The sequence below is a fragment of the Brachycentrus maculatus genome, unplaced genomic scaffold (assembly GCF_059751285.1).
Source record: "Brachycentrus maculatus isolate JH-2025_06_01 unplaced genomic scaffold, ASM5975128v1 h1tg000172l, whole genome shotgun sequence".
NCBI lineage: Eukaryota > Metazoa > Arthropoda > Insecta > Trichoptera > Brachycentridae > Brachycentrus > Brachycentrus maculatus.
The window spans coordinates 608080-631354 of NW_028280925.1; the positions used below are offsets into that span (position 1 = coordinate 608080).

The 23275-nt window shown below is 35.8% G+C and overlaps 1 protein-coding gene across 4 annotated transcripts in view; it reads right to left on the minus strand.

The window, feature by feature from the left end:
* The window catches only part of mrj (DnaJ heat shock protein family (Hsp40) member B6 mrj), a 139145-nt gene that overhangs the window by 108727 nt on the left and 7143 nt on the right, over positions 1-23275 (minus strand). Inside the window, exon 1 of one of the 4 annotated variants that reach the window (XM_088262041.1) lies at positions 21751-22130. The exons of 2 other annotated variants lie outside the window; for them this stretch is intronic. The gene's annotated coding sequence lies outside the window, so the exon portion shown is untranslated. Of the gene's footprint in view, positions 1-21750; positions 22132-23275 lie in introns of those variants that run through there. One more of the 4 variants, XM_088262039.1, reaches the window with a different exon arrangement.

A 23275-nucleotide genomic window follows, 5' to 3' on the forward strand; every position in this document is an offset into this window, starting at 1 on the left:
TGCTAGGGTATTGGAAGCAAATATAGAAATCTTTAAAACAATTCTTTTTCAACTACCTCATCTGAAAATTTAACACTTTAACCGAAAAACATAACGTAAAAAAATGTGAATAGAAATTTACGATAAGAAATTATCATAACATCAGTATTAAAATTTCATAATGAAGGGTTTATATTTTTAAAACGAGAGAAGTGGCTCAAAAATAATCAGTGATTTTTATTTTTGACATATCAACATATATGATGAAGAATATGGAAGTCTGGGCATTTATAGGACATATGACCTGTCATACGCTAGTTTAGTGATCATTTTATACAAATCTAATGATATTCACCATTCTATCCATGATTGATAATTTCACTACTCAAATTTTGGGAGTCATACATCAATCTCATGGCGTTCCGTGATTGAGTTCACAACAGCTTTCTATGATTGGATTTAGAAAGCTTTTATTTAGCAAAGACCCTTTTATTTGGGGTATTTTCACATATTGGGAAACGCCTGAAAACCTGTTTTCAAAACAGAAACCTTTTGTGAACAAGTATTTTGAAACACTAAAAAATTCTATGAAGAGATTACTATACATATTTACTTTCGGTACCCTCAAATGTAATAAATAACTCTTAAAAGTTAATAATAGAAATAAAAAGATCGTATGAAACGTTCAAAACATACGAAGATCCGATCCCGGATTATTTTTACATACTGGGAAACGCCTGAAAACCTGCTTTTAAACAGAAACCCAGATTCTTAGTATTTAGACACACTCAAGATTTTGTGAAGAGATTCCCATACATATTTACTTTCAGTACCCTCAAATGTAATAAATAACTCTTAAAAGTTAATAATAGAGATAAAAGGAACCCGCGAGTATGGAACGTTCAAAAGATACGTACTAACGTGAATGGAAGAGTAATTAGCTTTGAAATGACCCGATAGAGCCTCCGCATGTAAGATGAGAAGAAACTAGACCGGTCCTATGCCGGCAGCAAAGGTTAAAGCACCACCGAGGAACAAAGCGACGTCTAGAGGACTAGGCATATTAAAAGCTGTCCCACCGCATTCACAGATCTGATACAGAAGCATCTAGGCTTCCTGACGGATCTTCTCATGCAAAGCAATTTTTGTTGTTGTTTTTGTTTTATGAACCAACTTGCGAAATTTATGAAATTTTAAAATATGAAACGAATTTGCATCCCGATTCTTCTGTGAGATTTAAAACCTTTCATTATCTCTGTCACTGCGAATCCAAACAAATACAAGTTTGTAAAACCACCAACAAATTTTCTGGCCCTCTACAAGTTGCCCCGGTGTAGGCAGTGAAAGGGATTAGTAGTCTTTATAAAATTAAACGACTTTGTTTTAACCACTTTTTTATTGATACATTTTATCCAACCAGGTTGGATAAAGTGTACCAATAAAAAAGTGGTGAAAACAAAGTTGTTTAATTTTATAAAGTTTATAAAATGTGCCACAAAGTATCTGCGAAAAACATTCATGAAAGGATTAGTAGTCAGTTAGTTCAGTTAGTCATCTAGATCCGATTCCGATACGACGTTGGCTGGTACACAAACGCCTATACAACCCCGACCAGCACAGCAGACAGACACGGAACAGTGCAAAGACATTTGCAGAAAATGCTCAGTTTCAATTTCCCACTTAATCATTACGGCTAGAGTACTAAGAGTACTAGAGTTAGAGTACTAAGAGTTACCTAGTATCACCAGTGCGCGCGAGTATCGACAGGATTGCACGTTAGACCCGACAGCGGCGCAGTTGCAAAGTCCGCAGTCCACCGATCACCGGCGGACATGGCGAGCAAGGCGCGTTATCCCTCCGAGGGACCCACTTTCCGCGATTAATGGCCGCAGATAATAAGGGAGCTCGCGCTTGTTACCAACAACGTGACTCCGCGCGTCGGATACTCGAAGATTTCTATCTCCTATTATGTTCGCTATCGATAGCCGTAATAATACCCATGGCATGCATCGCTCTGACATTTTCTTCGAGATGTCCGATGCCCAAGATCGATGTGAATCTTCCAATTATGGTAAATTTAGAAAACGTCGTTTAACAATAGTACATACCATACATACTTATAAACAACAAGGCAAAGAAATTATAATACCATTAATGGATTCGTCAGTCACTTTGTGATAATACCTATCCATTCATTTAAGTTTTACTTGGTAAATACCACTACTTCTTGAAATCCACTGTGACCCATCGCTCACTCCTTTCAGCAACGACAAATATCAAAAAAAAAATTCAGGAGATCGTTTTTAAAGTTTAAGAATATAATGAAATGTATCAAAAATAAATATCAAGCCACTTATTGAACTTTTTACTGTGCAACAGATCTTTTTAGGTAAAACGTGGAGGTTTTTTCTCCATTTGAAAAATATTTAGTACATTTAAAAAAAATATTTAACAATACATTTTCTTCAAAATGCAAAAACAACACTTTCTGCCCTGTAGGGGGTAAATATTAAGTTAAAAATATGCCGCTTTGGCTGGGATATACTACATTTTTAGTGTATTCCGAAAACATGCAAGACTGAAAATTGACAAATTTTGATAATATGACGTTGTTGAAAGGAGTGAGCGACATGTTTCGATGCATTCCGCATCATTTTCAAACTCCGTACATAAAGCATCATTTTCAAACACCATATACGGTGTTTGAAAATGATGCGGAATGCATCGAAATACGTGTCACGGCAGATTTTAAGCAACAGTGGTATTTACCAAGTAGAAAATAAGTTTAAAATAAATTATAAAACGATGACAATGACCTAAATGGGTTAAATCATTTCCTGTTAAAAGCCGTTACAACATTTGATCTGAAGATCAGAATGTGAATGCATTTACCTTCCCTATCCTTACTATCCTACCTGCAGACAAGACTCTAGTAGAGGCTTTGCGGGCTATTCCTTTAAAAAAATAAAAATAATAATAATAAAAGGCGCGTGGTTACGACTAATAAAGAAAATAACCCTATCAAATGGATTACGTGAGGAAATCAGACATTATGTTCTCGTACAAGTACCTACGGCGGATTCAATGACCTCATGGAGACGTCCAACCCCTATCCTGGCACACTGCACTCAGCAAATGAGTAATTTTGTCGGATCATAACATAAGCTATAAACGGTCCTCGACCTTCCCAAGTAAGCTGGAATCCGAGCCAAGCCCATGACAGACCAGGGTGGAGTAAAACGCACCCTCTTAAAATCCCATTTTAATAAATTAAAAATACTTGCATACAGGATGACGGTAACGTGCAGACATGAGACAAAGAGAGAAAGACGGTATTTTTAAATAAAATTATATTAAAATTCCATGGCAATGCAATTTTAACCGATTTTAATCAAATATAGTGGACGAGACACTCGAGACAGCAATATCGGGACCGAGACAGCAATATCGACCTAAAGATTAACTTCTTCCGAAGAGTTCTTAAAAACAGTTATTTATACAACAAAAAACTATCTGAATAAGAATAATTCAATCATTTGTCAGTTAGCAGGTTTGGGTAAGAATCTCAAGTGGATATTTTTTGTGTTGATAGGCAGTTACAGACGGTGGAATCAGGGATGGTCGGTCAATAAGTACAAACATAATTAAAATGTAACTTTGTTTTAAAATCACTATAAATATTTTATTATAACTTAATTATAATGTCTACCGGTTTCGAAGCTAACCCCTTCTTTATCAAGACTGATTAATACAGTATTATCAAGACTGATTAATACTGTATTAATCAGTCTTGATAAAGAAGCGGTTAGCTTCGAAACCGGTAAACATTATAATTAAGTTATAATAAAATATTTATTGTGAGTTTAAAACAAAAACACATTTTAATTATAAAATGGAAAATCACAAAGTTAGTGCTTCAAATATAAATTATAAGTATAAACATTATTAATAATAGACTTATAGAAAAAATAGTTAAATGGGTATTTATTAATGGTATTTTTTTAATTCCAGATAACAGTCAAATATTAGATTTTTTGTTATGTAGATAGTTTTCAGTATTATTTAGTTTTAAAGAATGTTTGCTTGCTGAAATTTTGTTTTAAGTTATTTTAAAAGATTTTTTTTTGGAAATACGGTAAAAATTACGGTAACTAGTAGATAGTGGAGTGCCAAAGAAAAAAAAAACACGCAGCTGGTCCCATTTTATACATAATTCATTCATCATAATATTCATATCTACGTGTCAAGCTGGGCCAGCGAAAGTTATTAAAAACTAGTATGCATATTAATCTTAGTTTAAAAAGTTGTCGTCGCTTTTATTTTCTCTTTAATGTTTTCCAGTGCAATTTGCGCAAGTACCGGCTTTTGGTAACGCAGACAGTATTTAGTTTTTTTTTTAGTTGTTCAGTGTACAGTAAAACCTCGATATAACTGACTAATTGGGGGACGGGAAAAAGCTAAAAATCCGGTTATGCAAAAATAAGTTTGTAATAAATTTCAACAGTTTTTTTTTTAAAAATACGAACACTGTATTTATTTATAAATAAACAATACAACACACAAACAAAACTTTATTTAATGTCTTCGGACACTCGTCGTGAAGTTACGTTGCTGTTTGATATCGACGCGCTTGCTTTCGGTAATCCTGCTTTGAAAAAGGAATCAAGTTTTGTTTGCACGTTTGAAGTTTTTTTTATATATTGAACTCTCTAAATTTACGAAAATACGTATAATATAGTTAAACTTCGTTATCTGACGAATAGTCAATTAATGTTATTAGATCATCGAAATGTAATTTTACCACCGAAGTTCGTTTAAGATTTCCTATATTTATCGTTCATCAAAATTGGTGAAGGATGAATATATGTTCTACTCGACATTGTTAGCACTGAGATCGCTTACATAGTAAGTCGACATTCATATCGTGGTGTGTCCCTATTGTCATATGATTTGTCTTTGATATGAGATTTGATCTTTCCCTTTTCCCCTTTTCCTCCCTCCCGCCCCTCTTACAGGTATGTTCACTAACTTACAAATGTAAAATTTTGTAACTGGAATGGTAAAAATACCTGTTTTGTGTTACTCGTTAATCTAATGAATTTATGTAAGTGTTCTGTCAAATTTCCAAAAAAAAAATAAAAAATAGATGTCCTTTATATCGAGGGTTTACTGTAATCACTAATCACTAGTAAGTAGGAACAATCTTACTCACTAGTAACTTAATCACTAGTAAGTACTTAATCACTAGTAAGTAGGAACAATACCAAGTATTGCTAAGCCAAAGCTGACGGCCACGGAGAAACAGTGTTGTGTTACATTGCGCTGGATGCTATTGCACTCAATAAACATTAACACAAGAGATTAAAACATCAATAAACAAAGATTGCTTATTCACTTTCAAGGCTAATTATCAACGCTTGCAAAAAGTGAGATCAGTTACGCGATTCAAATAATTGCTGACAATATAAAATTGATATGGCCGACAGCTTTCATTAATTTTATTGGCCAAGCCAAATTGATAAATAAATAATCGAGAAAAAAATCATAAATTGTGATTCATTTCGTTCATTTTGCGAATGTAGTTTTTTTATTATTGTTATTTACGATGCAATTATTTTATCGATATCAAATTCTGCCATTTTAAAAAAAAATTATTGATAATTATCGCATGCCCATAAAAACCGATGGCTTAATAAATTCATGCTAATAACCAATATCTAAAGAACAAAATCCATTAATTTTTGCATAGATAATCAAAATTTGTTTCAAGTACTAAAATAATATTTATTTCACCAACATGTAATTCGTAAATATGTAATATGGTGATATGGTTAAATTTTTCTATAATATTACAAAAAGAGTAATTTGAAAAAAATAATAAAAAACGAGAAAATGCCGTTTATTAGCGATTCGAAGATAATAATTGTATAGTATTATTTTTAAAATAATTAAGTTCATAATATAGTAAAATTTTATTAAAAATTTAATTACATCAGTTGCATCGTCAAAAAACGATTTCTTATCAATAAACCTTTCTATCGGACGGTGAAAATTTAGAGTTTCTTTTTTATGGCAATAAAATTAAATCTTGTAATAAATAGTACACAGAATTAGAAAGTCTAACTAGGTATATGTGTTTATAAAAAAATATATATAAACAAAACACCTTACAATTTAATCAAGTACCTACGACAAAAACTGACGAACTGGTTTTATGATTGCATACAGGAACGAATCGATAATCAAATCCTATTTTGAAAACAAATTTGTCGAAAGTTGGTAAGTGAAATATAAGCACACTAAAATAGGATCCTTGCCCCCTGTATCCTGCCATAATCCAGCTAAAATCATAATTTCCTCTAGACTAAATAACCGTTTCCCATTTCCAGGCGTAAGATTCATCACCTTGCCTTCGCGTAGGTAACGATCAGGATAACACTGAGTCTGTACGATGCAGTGCCCTGTGCACCACTGGGTTCGGATTAGTTGTAAGATGAAATAACCCTCACAACCTTTTGATATGACGACTATTTTCATGGGTGTTTCGAAGGTGAGACTAAAAACAACAATACATACATCAGATAACTCCCAACACCTCCTTGGAGAACAATATGGGATACCATCTGAACGAAAGACAAACTGAGAATACAAATTGAGAAACCAAAGGACTTAGCATTGCTTGACGAGAGATAAGAAAATATCGCCAATTACAATAAAACACGTACATATTTTTTCAAGACCAAAGCATTGCGAGGAGTCCTCACTCGTAGATATCTGATAACGAAAAACATTGTTTTTGTAAGATCGATTTTGAGCAAACGAAGAGTGAATTGTTTTTAAGTACATACTGCTTCTACTGCTATCATCCTGCCGTTTCTCTGCAGGGGTGGGCGGATTGGATGGAAAGCCACACTCTTCTGTCCTAATATACGCACACCTAGCACTGGCGTGCATAGAGAATTAATTAGGGTAGGCAGTAGAGGTAGGTAGTAAGGTAAACCGACTACTTACTAGGGTAGGCAGTAAAGGTAGGTAGTAAGGTAATCTAGGTACGACTAAGTAAGGTAGGGTAGATACTGGTTGCGTTTTTATGTCACGCGGGTAAGTAAGGATGGGCACTGCTTTTCTGCCTATATGGAATGCACGCCCCTGTCTCCTAGATTGCTTCACGTCCATACATCTAGTCATACATGCATTCTAATCACATTTGACTTTTGATACCACCAGATTTTAGGTTCTGATTGATATGGTCGTGCCAAGTCTTCTTTGGCCGTCCTCGTTCTGTTCTCCTGTTCACGTCTAGCAAATATACTTTCTTAGTCATTCTCTATATTTTTTCAATTATCCCTAGTTCAGCCTTACAGTCTTTTATAATATCTTTAATTTTTAATTCTGTACAACAATTTTCCATACATTGATTGAGGGAACGCATTTCAACGGCACATCGTTTAAGCACGTCACAATTTACAATCGGATACTCCGTTACATAAGTGTGGTTTAAAATAAGATTAAAAGTGAAAATCTAAGGTTACGGTCATAAAGTCAATTACATCCCACATGAAATGGATAGCTTACACCGCAGATGAGGAATCAATATACGGTTGCGCAACCATTGCCATTTGCTTGTTGTATCACGCCAAACACGCAATGTTACAAGCTAACCAAACAACAACGCAAATTGAGCGCAAAACTGCTTATTACATTATTTGTAAACATTAAAAAAACATCCCCAACGAATTTAGAATGTTTGATCAATATACCCGGGTGTGAGTAACAACACCAAGATAAGCTTGTCAGGAGTTGGGCCAGTCATTTTTCTCTATGCTGCTGAAACATGGAGCATAAAAAAAGCAAAAAGGAGAAAAATTAACGCATTTGAAATGTGGTGTTGGTGACGCATGCTCCGAATCCCATGGACAGCTAGATGCATCAACGAGTACATTCGTCAGGAGTTGCACTTAGATGGCTTGACTCTGGCCAGTGTCTGTAAACGACGGATTCTTCAGTTCTTTGGACACGTTGCACGTGGCAGTGAGGATAGCCTGGAACGGCTGATTGTGATTGGTAGCCTGGAGGAAAAGAGAGCGAGAGGAAGATCCCCACACGATGAACCGATCAAGTTAAGACAGCAGCAGGCACCGCGGTGGTTGGAGCGCTACGTGCAACGCAATCAAGGGATAAATGGAGAATTATCATGGAGTCATTAGTTCGACAAGGGTCTCAACCTTCAATAATAGGGACCAAGAGGGAGAAGAAAACAAACAATCTCCGGCTCTTCCACATTCATGCATCTCCTCATACATACACGCCGATTATTCCGACTCCTGATCTGACCATTTTCAAGTAATTGAAATACTTGATCATTTTAAGTTTAAATGAAAAAATAATCATAAATAAATACACATATGCGTTTCTTCATTCTTCTAAAATCGGTACATCTTTTAAAAATACACATATAGCAAAAACTATAATTGGGATTTTTTTTCAATGAAGAAACTTGAAAAATATGTAGTTATAACAGATACGAGTATTAAGAAACATAACTTGCACTGACACTAATTCTTTCTCGCCTTGTCAGTAGATTAACATTTAAAGTTCGAGAGCAACATGACAGTAGGCAGTGTAAAACTACGGCTACCGGTTTCCTTCGCATGTATAATCATAAAATCATGAGCTCGCAACACCAATACTCTCATAAATTAGATTCCCCGATAAGGCCGGAACGGGAGGGCTTGATCGACACTAACGATATCTGAACAAAGAAATGCGGCCAAATATTTGAGCAACAGAAAGTCTTATCAGGTATCAGCGGTCGTGTGGCGGCTTTCTGCTGAAACGAAAATTGAACATTGTAAATTGCATTATGAAAAGTCAAGCCGAGGAGATGGTTACCTAATGCAATACGGCATATTATTATTCAAGTTAGTTACTAATGTAAATATTAACTTATATTTCACGTTTTTATCTAATATTTTATTTGATTTATTTGATTTTGCTAAGCAATAATTGGTATTGTTCCTACTTACTAGTGATTCATATTACAGTAAACCCTCGATATAACGGACCTCTATTTTTTTTTTTTTGGAAATTTTACAGTTACATAAATAAATTTACATTAACGAGTAACAAAAAAACAGGTATTTGCACCATTCCAGTTTCAAAATTTCACATTTGTAACTTAATATAAATACCTGGAAGAAGGACGTAAGGGAGGAAAAGGGGAAAAGGGAAAGATCAAAGCTCAAGTCTAAGACAGATTTTGTGAAAATAAGGACACACACGATATGAATATCGACAATCTATGTAGGTGATCTCAGTACTGACAATGTCGAGTAGAACGGAATTCCCATATTCATCGTAGACCAATTTTGATGAACGATAAATATAGGAACCTTGTTTAGAGTTGATAGAGCTGTTCAGAGATGTCTTTTTCCGGTTTCGAAGAAGATGGGTTAAACGTTCCTGGGATATGGATTACTCATATTAAAAACATACGACCGAAATTTATCTGATTTTTATGATGAAATATATATACATACTTATATATAAAGCGCATAACGTCATCACACTGGGGACAAAAATACACATAAACGACCCAGAGCTTTCAGCATAATTATTGCGCAATAATTTGCACACATGGCAACTTAGCGTTTGGAGAGTGTCACTAACGCAGTGTGTATCAAAATATTAACTTGATGACCAAAGTATATGTTGGATAACTGTAACTGAAATAAACCTATGACAATGAGGATATAAACTGAATAATACGCATTATACTATTTTATTGTTGCAAGAGAATACTATAGTAACACGATTGTGTTGCAATGTTCAAATTAAGTAATATCACTGCGAGTCCGTGACTTCTAACAATGCCTCATATTTTTGAACAGCAAAGCCCTCGAGTATATTTCATTACCTAGAGTACATTACGGCGTTACTAGTACATTACGGCGTTACTCCGATGCGAGCTCTCTCACGAAATATTTTACTATTGCGAAGTGAAATAATTGTTCCGAGAAGGAAAACTAACGACACCGATGATTGATGAAGAAAAAAAATACAACTCTAGAAACCAAAACAATTTACTGCTCGATAAAATACATTCGAGGCAAATAACGATTGAAATACATACTTTCATAACAGGGAAAAAGTAACATAAACCGCAAATCCCGGATTCTGCCACCAAACGTGCGGAATGGGCTTTTTCATTATCATTCTAAGTTGGTCACTAGGTGGGTACCTGTGTAGAAAAACCGCATGAGTCCCACAAACAATCTATCCACTATTTTCAATACAAAAGTGACTCTTTGGAGACCATTATCGAGATGCCGTTCTGCCATTCCGCGATGAATCGACCACCAATATTCGGTTAATAAACAAAAAGCCAAGATCCCGTTAGCTACGTTTAACCTTCGCCCAGCGGACAATGACAATGACTCCTACGATCCACACACGAGAATGGAGTTACTCTAGCGGATCTGACGCCAATCTCACAGCTCACGGCACGTTTGTCAGCCGTCAGGCGAAACACAAAAGGGTCGGATGAAACAAGAATGAAAAATGAAAACATCGCGGAAACCCAAATACGACACTGCTGTATGGGGACAAAAGAAACGGGATATTAGCACTGGGAAAACCAGATTTATATTTCAAGCGAAAAGTTAATAAAATGTTTATACAATATTCTAGACATCGTGTAAAAAATATGATGAAATTCTGTGCAATACGATCGTGATGTATTTAGATCACTTGAGTTTGATAGTATCTAAGAATTATTATCACTACGAAGATCATTTGTACCTATTATTACAATTTATATTAAATTTTCATTGTGATATTCGACCATACGAGAATAGGTAGAACATGTTTAGACTAAAATAAACGTTTTTACGGATTTAAATTTGTAAAATTTATTGCATTAAATGTGACCTAGGCTAAATCTGGCTCTAATTGATTATTTTCAAATTTGATAAAATATGGATTTATATTTTATGTATTAAAATGAGGATTTTTTAATATACAGAAAAAGAAGAAGTGAATGTGCTATTTTGGCCAATTTTCATAAAGAAATTAAACTTTCTTTCGAAGATATCGACAAATGAATTGAAAGATCTGATTACTACATCAGGGTTTTAAAGGATCATATTAAAATCATAGAAAAATGTTGCCATCTTTATATCATATATACCCCTCTTTCCCTTCGTTATTGCATTTTTTTAAACACCCTCGTAAGTGGAGAGAACAAACATTTCCTATAAGCTAAAACAAATACAGACGGATCGTTTGTAAGTGCTGATCGTGAGTCACAATAAAACGAGATTGTTGGATAATGACGTCTTGAGTGTCTTCCCGACTTTGCTGGAACTTCTCGTTTAAGTCGGTACAGGCACCTACTTGACTACATCAACCACCGCATCAAATTATAAACAGAACTTGTTGCAAAGTAATCATTGTATCCATAAGGAAAATGCGATCAAAGGGACACCAACAATCAAATCAAAATGGTCGTGTTCCGAGAAATACAATCTGCTGCCTTCTTTTATATTATGGAACTAAATATTTGCAATAATTTCCGGGTTCAAACAACGCTCTGTAACAAAGCAAATAAAGGTGTATCCTACAAAAAAAAATTATTTCTTTTTGATTAACATATAGTAGATCACGGGTCACAATTGTATTTTTTTAAGTAGTCTGCATTATCAGCAATACTAACTTGCTAACTAACCATTACGCCGCTTCACCGCAGGGATAGGCAGAGATAATTGAATTTTGGCATGTTTACGTAATCATAAACTATAAATCAATGTCTATTTATTTTGCCATTATTTAATATATTTTATTTTGCCATTAATAAGTAAATACATTATTTTTTTCGATGTATATTGATGCTTTGTTTATATTAAATCTGAAGTGACACAAACCTTCCATGCATTTTTATTTTCATGGTATGTGGCACGCGATATATTTGTGGCACGCGAAAAAAATTTTTTGGCACTCTGACTCAAAAAGGTTCACCATCCCTGAACTAAACAATGAGATGTAAAAAAATGTGTGTGTGTGTTTTTTGTCTGAGGCATTTAAGATGTTTGAAGGATTATCAAACGAAATAAAATAAGAAAAAATGCTTGTTTAAATATAGGGGAAATAAATGCGTCTTTAATAAGGTATAAACTGATTACAATATACATAAATGGTAATATCAAAACAATAGAAAATTATGTACTATCAGATAACAGCGGACTGTTATCTGCTAGTACTGCGACCGCAGAGCATAATACAATGTTGAAATAAGCAAAAAAAAGTTACCGTCAATAATAATAATCAGTGTTGATTTAGTAAAAAAATACTTGAAAATTGGATTTAAAAAAAATCAGGTTCTCAGGTTTCCTTTTCAGTTTTTGAAGAAATGACGTTGCCTTATGTTTGATGGGTACACATACTTCAAAATTGGGACTTTTTGATACACAACAAAGCACGCACACTTCTTACTTCTCACGCACACACCTGCATTGATTCAGATTGTAAAAATACTAACTTGATTATAAGCTTAATAATATAAGCTTAATCATAAGGTCAAATTATAAGCTTAATAATAAAAATGAAAATGGTATTTTCTGGCGTTTCTTTGATGTGTGTTAATATAATCCAGGATTCGGATCTCACATACGAATATAAGAGTTTCTGCTTAATAAAAAAGCTTCTTTACATCTCACCAATAGATGTCTCTAGTGAAGTTCTAGTGATTCAAGAACAAGGTTTCTAAATTGGTTCATATATATAGAACTTCCAAGAATTTGAGTAGTGTGGTTGTCAATAATGGGTAGAATTGTTGAATGTTACACGTGTGTAAAGTGATCACTTAAACCAGCCTATGACGGTCGTCAGCCCCGTAAATGCCCAGACTTCTATATTCTTCTTCATCTTTGATGAGATGTCAAAAAATAATACTAACACATTTATGAAATAGCAAACTAGAAAAATTTCCTAACTACCCCGAAAATTTTTTTTACCCCATTTGGGGTAATTTACCCCGGTTCCTCGACCTCTGCACTACATGAAAAATGTGCATGAATGTATAATAGTAGAGGCGAAGAATGTTTGCAAAGACAGATTGGTGTGGCGTTCTATTCTCTCTGCTTGCCCCTGCAGAGAAGCGGCGTGACGGTGAGTTAGTAAGTTAATTACAACCTTTGATTTGTACTTTTATTTTCGTAATTTCTTATGACACAAATAAAAGAATCAGGTAATTAAGCATTATTGAGGTCAGAAATAAACATTTGTTTCGGGGTCTCTAATTACTATAACCGTAATCATCTCTCGTTAGCTCAAGTGATTAGAAGTCAGTATGTGAGAGTTATGTCGTTACTTTGCGATCTCGTCTTAATTACACATGATGAAGAGTGAAAAAATAAATGCCGGATTGATGACACTAGATGACTAGATAAAGGTTAACACTTGAGAAAAAAAAGTCATATAGGTCTCCAGCAACTCGAGGATTTTTTTAGCAAAAATATGAGAAAAACTAAGATATTCATAGAAAATTATATTTTTTTGAAAAGGTAGCAAATACGTATGCTTATTTGTATTTACAAATATATGAACAAACAAGTAAACATGAAGAAACCTGTCCGTGCACCCTTGAATTTTGTAAACAATACAATGTATGACTATTGTTCATGGCGTCACTGGGGCGCCTAACGAGTGGAATTAATATTTTATGTGGCGCTGTGGCGGCGCCTCTCGAGTGATAAGGGTTAAAGCATCTTCAAGACTATAATATTTATGTTAAATGTATATTAGAATATATACATATAACATAAATATTCTACCACCTATAACAATCACGTATATAGCATTTTTTAAATATATAATATTCTTACTAAATATAAGTGATCTTTACCTAAAGAGAGAGAGAGAGAGAGAGAGAGAGAGAGAGAGAGAGAGAGTTTAGAAACCCAAAAAATGAAGGACAAATGTGCAATGTGTAGGTAATAATACAAATTTGTTTCAATAAATAAACGATATATTATTGTACTAAAACATTAATTAAAAATATGTTATTTACATTTTGACATCTCAATATAGATGAAGAAGAATATGGAAGTCTGGGCATTTACGGTAAATGCCCAGACTTCCATATTCTTCTTCATCTTTGATGATATATGAAATAAAAAAAAATAATAAATATGAATAGGCTTTAAATATATGCAGACAATTTATTACCGAGCCATATAAGGCCTTGCAAATTTTACGATAAGTTACATACAAAATAAACTTCTTAGTATGACGCATTTAAAATGCATTCTAATTCCGGTCCATTACGATCGATTGCACAAAAATAAGATAATCGACTAAATGTTCGAAATACCACGACTCCGAGTCCGACAGCAATTTATCTCCATAGCAAGACGTTCAATGGCAATTTGTGCAATGTTCTACGCAGATCTAGATTGCCGTAACAAGTTTTCTTTTGCCGCGAATGGTTCGTGCCTATTGGCTGTTTTTCTTACACAAGCATCTGATAATGTCGTTGATATAATTAATGAAACTTCAACATTGAAATGATAACAATTACAAAAGAAGCGATTTCAAAAGAAGACATCACAACGTTGTACGGTAAGTTTATTCATTGTTTCGGCATTAACTTTGTGGTAAGACATGTTACAATGATTAAAGAAAACACTTCGTTTTTTACCACTTGAGTTTTATTATAGACTACATGTTTCAGAAGTTAAACTTCCATCATTCAGGTCTGTATAATAACTGTATAATATGTTATTATACAGACCTGAATGATGGAAGTTTAACTTCTGAAACATGTAGTCTATAATAAAACTCAAGTGGTAAAAAACGAAGTGTTTTCTTTAATCCTTGTACGGTAAGAACGTGAAACTCTCAAATATACAATTCAGTATGCGACCGGCTGCGCGAGGAGCTATACGTGAATCCTTGCACATTTTTTTTCTAAAGAATATACCGTATATTGAAAAAATATTTTTATAATTTTTAAAATCCTTTCTCCGTCTTACTCCTCATTACTGAGGGTTATGACCCTTGTCGAAGCAATGACTCTTCTCCAGATATCCTTCGACTTCGCTGCACGTAGCGCTCCAACCACCAAGTTGAATAATTAATTACGGTACTTTAGAAAAAAACCAAAACACCCCATTCCAACTTTGGTGTTATAGTATTTGCAGCTAATCGATGAAGTAAGCCGAAAAAATAATTACACCACAATTCCCGGAATGTGACAAAAAATACCACGACCCAATGACGGCACGTTAATTCGCGAAATAAACAGAGAGCACATGGTACATAATTAATTCGCATAGGGTGCGACAAAAAAAGTAGTGTAGATCATCGCCCAAACTGGATTAGTTGATGGAATTATACTAATATAACCTTCTAGTAAGTACAAGTACAGTGGTTGAAATGTGACTCCAAGATTCGATTGGGTTGTTAAAAAAATTAAAATATCTTCTTCTAACCCTTATCCGCACCCAATGGTGCATAGGGCACCGCATTGTGTGTTATCTTGATCGTTAAATACACGAAGGCAAGGTGATCAGCCTTGCGCTTCAGATTCCAGTCCAGGGTGATTTAAAAAAATATTAGAGTGTGAAATCACTAATATGTATTTTCACCCCCCCTGGTAATCGAACCCAGCACGGTAGCTAGACACGCTAACCATTACACCACGGAGGCGGACAATACTTTCAATGTATTATGCTGTGACAATACTTGAACTAGTGATTCATGAACAAGGTTTCTAAATTGGTTCATATATATAGAACTTCCAAGAATTTGAGTAGTGTGGTTGTCAATAATGGGTAGAATTGGTGAATGTTACACGTGTGTAAAGTGATCACTTAAACCAGCCTATGACGGTCGTAAGCCCCGTAAATGCCCAGACTTCCATATTCTTCTTCATCTTTGATGAGATGTCAAAAAATAATATACTTTTAATGTATTACGTTTTTCGTTACATCCTGTAATATCGTCGATGGTATAGTAATGAGTTGTCGTCATATTTTATATATCGCCGTTTTGCATTTGCATACAGAAAGAATAAGAGTGTTGTTCACATACTCCATGTCAGGTGTCCGAGTAGTCTAGTGTCGAGTTGGTGAGGTGTCTCGTACGTCACTGGCAGTGGCGGTACTTCCCTAGAAGCCCAAAAGCCCGGCTTGCCTAACAACTCCAAATAAAAATGATTAAATCTAGACCAAATGATTAGAAAAACAAAATTAATGCATGACTATTTTAAATTATCACGCGCTTACATAATTATTAAACACTATGCATGCCATTATATGGTGATGGTACTTATTGGTTATGGTTAATATCTGAGGAAAATATTATAGTGAACATTTTCTTTATTTCAAGGTGATGGCTATAACTTACAAAAGTTACATGTTAGCATATTTTTACAATGATAACAATACATTGTTTATATTTATAATACTTTCTGGGTGCTTACTATACTGGGAATGATATGAGGTGAAGAAATTATAGGTACATCATGTATTCACGAATGTGAAAAATAATGGGCTTGCCTTACTGGTAAACCCTAGGCACGCCACTGGTCACTGGGTGTCTTAGTCACCATAGCTGTCTCCCGTGTCATGGGAACACCGTCACAATCACAGCGCGGCAGCGTTCAGACTTAGTGCTTTGGCCTTCACTAACGAGACCCGAAGAATTTACGGAAGTTGATATTTAGTCATCAATGGAATCATCAATGAAATGGTGTTAAGATCATGTATCATTGCAAAGTAAAGAAACGGTGTAATTCGTGTTATAAGAAGTTAATAATAGCTTATCATAATAGTCTTGTCCGCCTCCGTAGTGTAATGGTCAGCACGCTCGGCTACCGTTCTGGAGGTCCCGGGTTCGATTCCCAAGGGGGGTAAAATAAATATAAGTGATTTATTCACTGTAATATTTATTCAATACTACCATGGACTGGTACCTGAAGCGGAGGCCTCATCACCTTTCCTTCATGTGTAAACGATCAAGATAACACTGCGTTTATATGACACAGTGCCCTATGCATCATTGGGGTGCGGATAAGGGTTTTATTATTATTATTATCATAATAGTAAAACTATGATCAATAGCCAAAATTAAACTCGTTTCTACAGAATAAGCATTGGATAATTTTAATTAACGTTTATTTATTCGAAATCAAGCACGTAATGCCACAAATACTCCAATGTGATAACATCGGTACCTTAAGCAAGGGCTAGGTGTTGGGGAACACCATTAAATTCAAACATGAACAACAACAGGTCGGATTGTGGTCCCGTGGACTCTTAAGTGTCGCGGACTCTTAAGTCAGAGTTTCTCGGTTCGAACCCACTCTACCACAATTTGATACTTATTTCTAACAATGAGCCGCTTAGGCTCACAGAAATAGTATGAAATTGAAATATTTGTGTAAATAATAAAAACACAAATATTTATCTTTGGAAAAAAAAAACAAAAAGGGAATAAAAAGGTGGAAATATACAAAATTACGCAGTCACCCAGTAGTATACTTAAGTGAAAAATCCTTATTTAGGGCCGAGACCTCAAACGCTCAAATCAGAACGCGTTCGGCTGCGCTAAGGGCTAGACGTCCTTTCGCGGTGATTTTTTTTAGAATACATATTGGAATTAGTTTTTTTTAAATATGTATATTGAAAAATATATTTTATAATTTTTTAACTCCTTACCTTTCAATAACTCTATTCTTTTTAAAACCATGTATTCATTTCAAATAAAAACTTATTTTTACAAATGCAAAAACGGTGCTTTAAGAAAAAATCAATTACTTAAAATGTTACCTGGATTTAGAGAAAAATAAGTTGCGACTTAACGAATTCTGGGCCTTAAGTTGCGGGCTATGGATTATACCGGTTTAAACAAAAGATAATTGTTAGGTAATACCTACACCGCCACTTGCAAACATAAAAAAGCAAGTAAAAAAGTGGAGATAAAGAATAATACGTAGCGTGCTCTCACCAATAGATGTCTCTAGTGAAGTTCTAGTGATTCAAGAACAACGTTTCAAAATTGGTTCATATATATAGAACTTCCAAGAATTTGAGTAGTATGGTTGTCAACAATGGGTAGAATTGGTGAATGTTACACGTGTGCAAAGTGATCACTTTAACCAGCCTATGACGGTCGTCAGCCCCGTAAATGCCCAGACTTCCATATTCTTCATCATCTTTGATGAGGTGTCAAAAAAAGAAAGAAAAATAACTCATATAAAATTGGAGATAATCCAGATTTGTGAACAAGTATTTGGACACACTCAAAATGTTGCAAAGAAAAATTCTTCTTTAATTGTCAGTGAAACTCCAAAGTACATAGTTTTATGAGTGTGAAATACAATATGTACTCAATAAAAAAATAAAGAAAATATGTTCAAGTACTACGTCTAAAAATAGGAAATTTCCAACGAAATTCAATAAAAATATGTAGCGTTGCACCACACCAACCGGCATAAAGACAATGGCGATAGTCTATCTCTAAAATTTTATGATTTACGATATCAGCTGTTTTATCCGCTTCGTTCGCACTTATCGACCAGATACCAATAAACACAAACCACATGCATTATAAACTAATCGGTCCATTCTTCGGTGCTCTGTACTAAAATGCTAACGATAACACTCTTCGTCATTATCACAAATGACATGGAAGAGAGCTAGAATGATACCACGACAAAAAAAAATTAAAAATGCATTTACATTTTGACGGTTTTCCAGATTATTGTGCTGTAGAAATACTATTTTTGTTATTATAGCCCAATATACGTTAAATTGCAACTTATTTTTCTTTAAACCCAGGCAACATTTGACGTTATTGATTTCTTCTTCTTAAAACACCGTTTTTGTATTAAAAATAATAAAAAATCTTAGAAATAAATATTTGATTTTGAAACGAATAGTTATTGAAAGATAAGGAGTTAAAAAAAAGTATAAATATTTTTTCAAATTTCAAAAAAAGTCAAATTCATATACTTACTTATTCTAAAAAGAAAAATTGAGCGTGAACATACGTCTAGCCCTCAGCGCGGCCGCGCGTTGTGATTTGAACGCTTGAGATCTAGACCATATCATTATTATTCCACTTTTTGTTGTAATTTAAAGGAATGCAAACAATGACAGGTTTTACAGTTTTTCCTCTAAAACCTGTGATTGATATATTGACATTTTTTTTAAATTTCAAATACTTGAAAGTGGTCAAAGAATCGGAATAATCGGCGTGTATATATGAGTTGCATGAATGTGGAAGAGGCGATATTGATATTTTGACCTTTTTTTTATTTTAAATACTTGAAAGTGGTCGAAGAGTCGGAATAATCGGCGTGGATGTATGAGGAAATGGATGAATGTGGAAGGGCGAAGGTACGTACAAGGTGGTAACAGACTGGTGTGGCGTTCTATTATCTCTGCCTACCTCTGCGGAGAAGCTGCGTGACTGTTAGTTAGTTTATTTTATTTTATTATTATGATTTATATCATTTGAAACAAACGATCCGAATGTAAGCATACACAAAAGTAACGTCCGCATACGATAAAGAACCATGGAACGTGTCACGTTTATTTGCCAAAGGAAGAAAACACGGCGAGCGAGTCTGGCCATGAGACGACTGACGCTTTTGCCTAGAATCACGGCTGCCACTCCAGGCGAAGTGACTCAACGTACGTACTTCCTGGTTCGTCTTTGTCGTTCCTTGTTTACGAGGAGAAGCCGAGCAGTCGAGGGCGGCCTTGGGGGCGCAGTGTGGGGACTTCTCGATATGGAGCTCCTCTAGCCAGCTGAGACACCTGGGCCGCGTGAGTGATTGTGACAAGAGTGGCGTGTCTTCCGCGGCCATCGAAATCGGAAGCGTATGAAAAAGAACTATACAAATGTCTCTTCCGTAAGCTGTCAGAAAATAAGCCACGATAGCGTTAATTTACACGCAAACATTCACGTAAAATGCATTCATGCATTATTTTGCATTAATCAAGGTCAAATATCCCCACTTGATGTAAACAAAAGGATAGGAAAGTGTCGTTTGCCTTCTTTATGTACCTTCTTCAATCACAATCGAGTTATCGAACAGTTGTGGTCAATAAAGTCAAGGTACATTATGCAGACCTGCATCACTTAGCAGTGAAGTTATACTATGCAGACGTGCATCCCTCAGAAATGAAGGTGCATAATGCAGACCTGCATCATTCAGAAGTGAAGTCATATAATGCAGACGTGCATCCCTCAGAAATGAAGGTGCATAATGCAGACCTGCATCATTCAGAAGTGAAGTCATATTATGCAGACGTGCATCCCTCAGAAATGAAGGAATATAATGCAGACCTGCATCACTCAGAAGTGAAGTCATATTATGCAGACGTGCATCCCTCAGAAATGAAGGAATATAATGCAGACCTGCATCACTCAGAAGTGAATTCATATTATGCAGACGTGCATCCCTCAGAAGTGAAGGTAGATAATGCAGACCTGCATCACTAGAAGTGAAGGTACACATAGCAGACCTACATCACTAAGAGCTGAACAGCTTTTCAGCGACAGTAGAAAGTACCTAATTATTTTACAGCACATTGGGCACGCACGCACGCACTAAATGCATTTATTATTGTGATAGGAGCAGCTCTATGGCTCAGGTGTACCGCGCGTCCCATGTTGACAGCGGAAGGAATGCTAAATTACAATAACCATACCTCATTACCAGCGCAGTACCGAGTGTGCCAACTGGTTGTGGCTCGAGTCATTGTGTTGTTTTCCGACCGCAGAACCACACCGTGCTATTGCATGTTAGAATTTCTGGTTACTCGCAATGCTCCTTCGCGCCTACCAGCGCACATAACAAAACAAGCGGTAGGTACTGCTTACTAGGTATAACGTACAGTACCCAAGTACTAGCTGGTGACTGGCCACATGCTCACGTTTAGAAAAGACAATGGTTTGCAGCTGTTTCGTACAGACACACAGACACTCCCGCGATGTAAACATTATAATTCTAATATATACAAGCGCGTTCTTTACTCCGTTCTAGCGCACAATATATCCATGCACGTTGGTAATGTTAATTGCTGAATACACAGACATACGATCCCCCATTCAGAAGTTCTGTTCTTCCGAATCCTAAGGCACTTATCACAGCCGGTCTCTGCCTACTGGCATAACGCGAAGTCTCGTTAGCCTTGAAATATTTTATCGAGATTTCCACAGCGACTACGATATTATTCGGTGGTATAAATTAACGTTTTCTGTTTAAATATTAACGTTACATTATTGAAATTGATTTCAATGAAAAAATAACAAAGTACACGAAACCTTGAAGGAGCACAGCTAACATTGAATATAATTTATGGAAATATATCGAGCACACTTAGTCTCGAGTATAATGTAAGCAAATCATTGTATTCCCGAAAGGGTTGCTTCGTGATTTGAAACAAAAGCCCTTTTGTTAACACTGTCCCTGCCTATTAGGACTCGTGGACTGCATAATAATATTATGTATTATATTGAACGCCGTGGGATCGCTGTCAGCGGTGACCGAGGTACAGTATGTAGCGCGGAGTACATAGTGCACCGTGCGAACTCGCGGCAGGTGATACTCGGAAAACCGTTCATCCGTGTCTTGATTCATTTTCATTACTATTTATTTGTGTAACTACTTAAGCTACGCGCAGTGGAAATCTGATAAATGTAGGAGCTCGGTTATAAGTCACGGGCAATATGATGTAAGAATAGCAGCTTGCAACATACCCGCGAAACAGAGTGGGAAGGTGATCGCCGAAAAAGGAAGCCGGTTCGAGACTCGTCATCCACTGGCGGGTCTGCGGCTGGCCGATCTTCCCAGCCCTTCAGCACTCGGGAACGGAACCCGACATCGCGCTGTCCTTAACGAAACCGAGGAACTAGGACGCTGTCAGGAGCTCAACCAAAACACAAAATAAATAAGTCCAGTTCGCGGGTATGACGGCGACACTGCTCGGGTAGCGATCTCCGCGAAGCACTTAGGGGTTGGCGAAAGAAAAATCGGCGGAGTTTTCTTTTACGCTGACGCGGGAATGCGACTATTTCCTTCGGAAAAAGAGCGGCAAACACTCGACACACTCTCCCGGCGCGACGGCTCGCGATCGACTGAAGTCGCTGAAGGACCGCGGCGAGCATCGGGCCGTCTGGGGGGCGGCCCGCCCGCCCCCGCGCCGCCCGCCGGAGCACCTGATCACACATCGACGCCCGTGTCCCTGCGGCTCCGGTCTCCGTGTCTAGCCGTAGGAATCAAGATAGGCGAGTGCATTAAAAAATCTTGCTGCATGCGCGGGACGGGCCCTTTGATCCGCTCGCTCGTCAAGATGGTAAATCAGACAAATGAACATTCGGGGAAGAAAAAAAAACACACAAAGGCGAAGAATCTTAAGTGGAGACACATTGGATTTCCAGACATAGTTTATTTACGTCATATACATTTACATAGTGTCAATACAGCAAAAAAATACAATTTTCTTTGTAAACATTTTCAAATATGAAAACTTTGATAAACGAATCATATCGTATAAAACATGCAAATATGGACTTCACAGACTGGATAAAGTGTAAAAAGAATAAATAAAATAAAAATTACAAAAACAGAGGAAATATGTACATTACATAATCTTCAATAGCTCGTATATACAATATATAGTGACTCACACATATTTTCCTAGATGCATTTTAATGATCAAAATCCAATGGAATACCAAGTTTGGGTACAAATCTTAAACGGAGATAAACTCACATCAGTTGCATTATTTTTTAGATATACCATAAAACGTGTCGTATAAAGATAAAAAAAAACAATGATGAGCAAAACAAAGAAATAAACAATATACTAACACTATTTGTGTAAGTTAAAGATCGCAAAGTGGTCATAGCTGTATTCAATTAATTTATTCAGTTCACCAATAATTATTATTAAGTTCATCAACAATAATTGATGAACTGAATGAATTATTTGAATAGAGCTGTGACCACTTTTTATGTGATCTTTTTCCTCCGCAATTAGATTATTAATGCGGTGGCGAGAGGTGCATTCATTAAAACAATTTCGCAATGAGCTCCACATAACGGGAATCGATAGCATGCTCGCCAGTCTATCCTAATTGCATTGTGATGCACCTATAGTTGCGCTCGCCAATATATTATAATGTTATGCAAGTATTTACATACGTGCACTCGAGGACAAAGGTCCCCCTGATATCGAATAACTGTGCAATTCTTGCAGAAAAATTAACCCAGTTTTGCAATT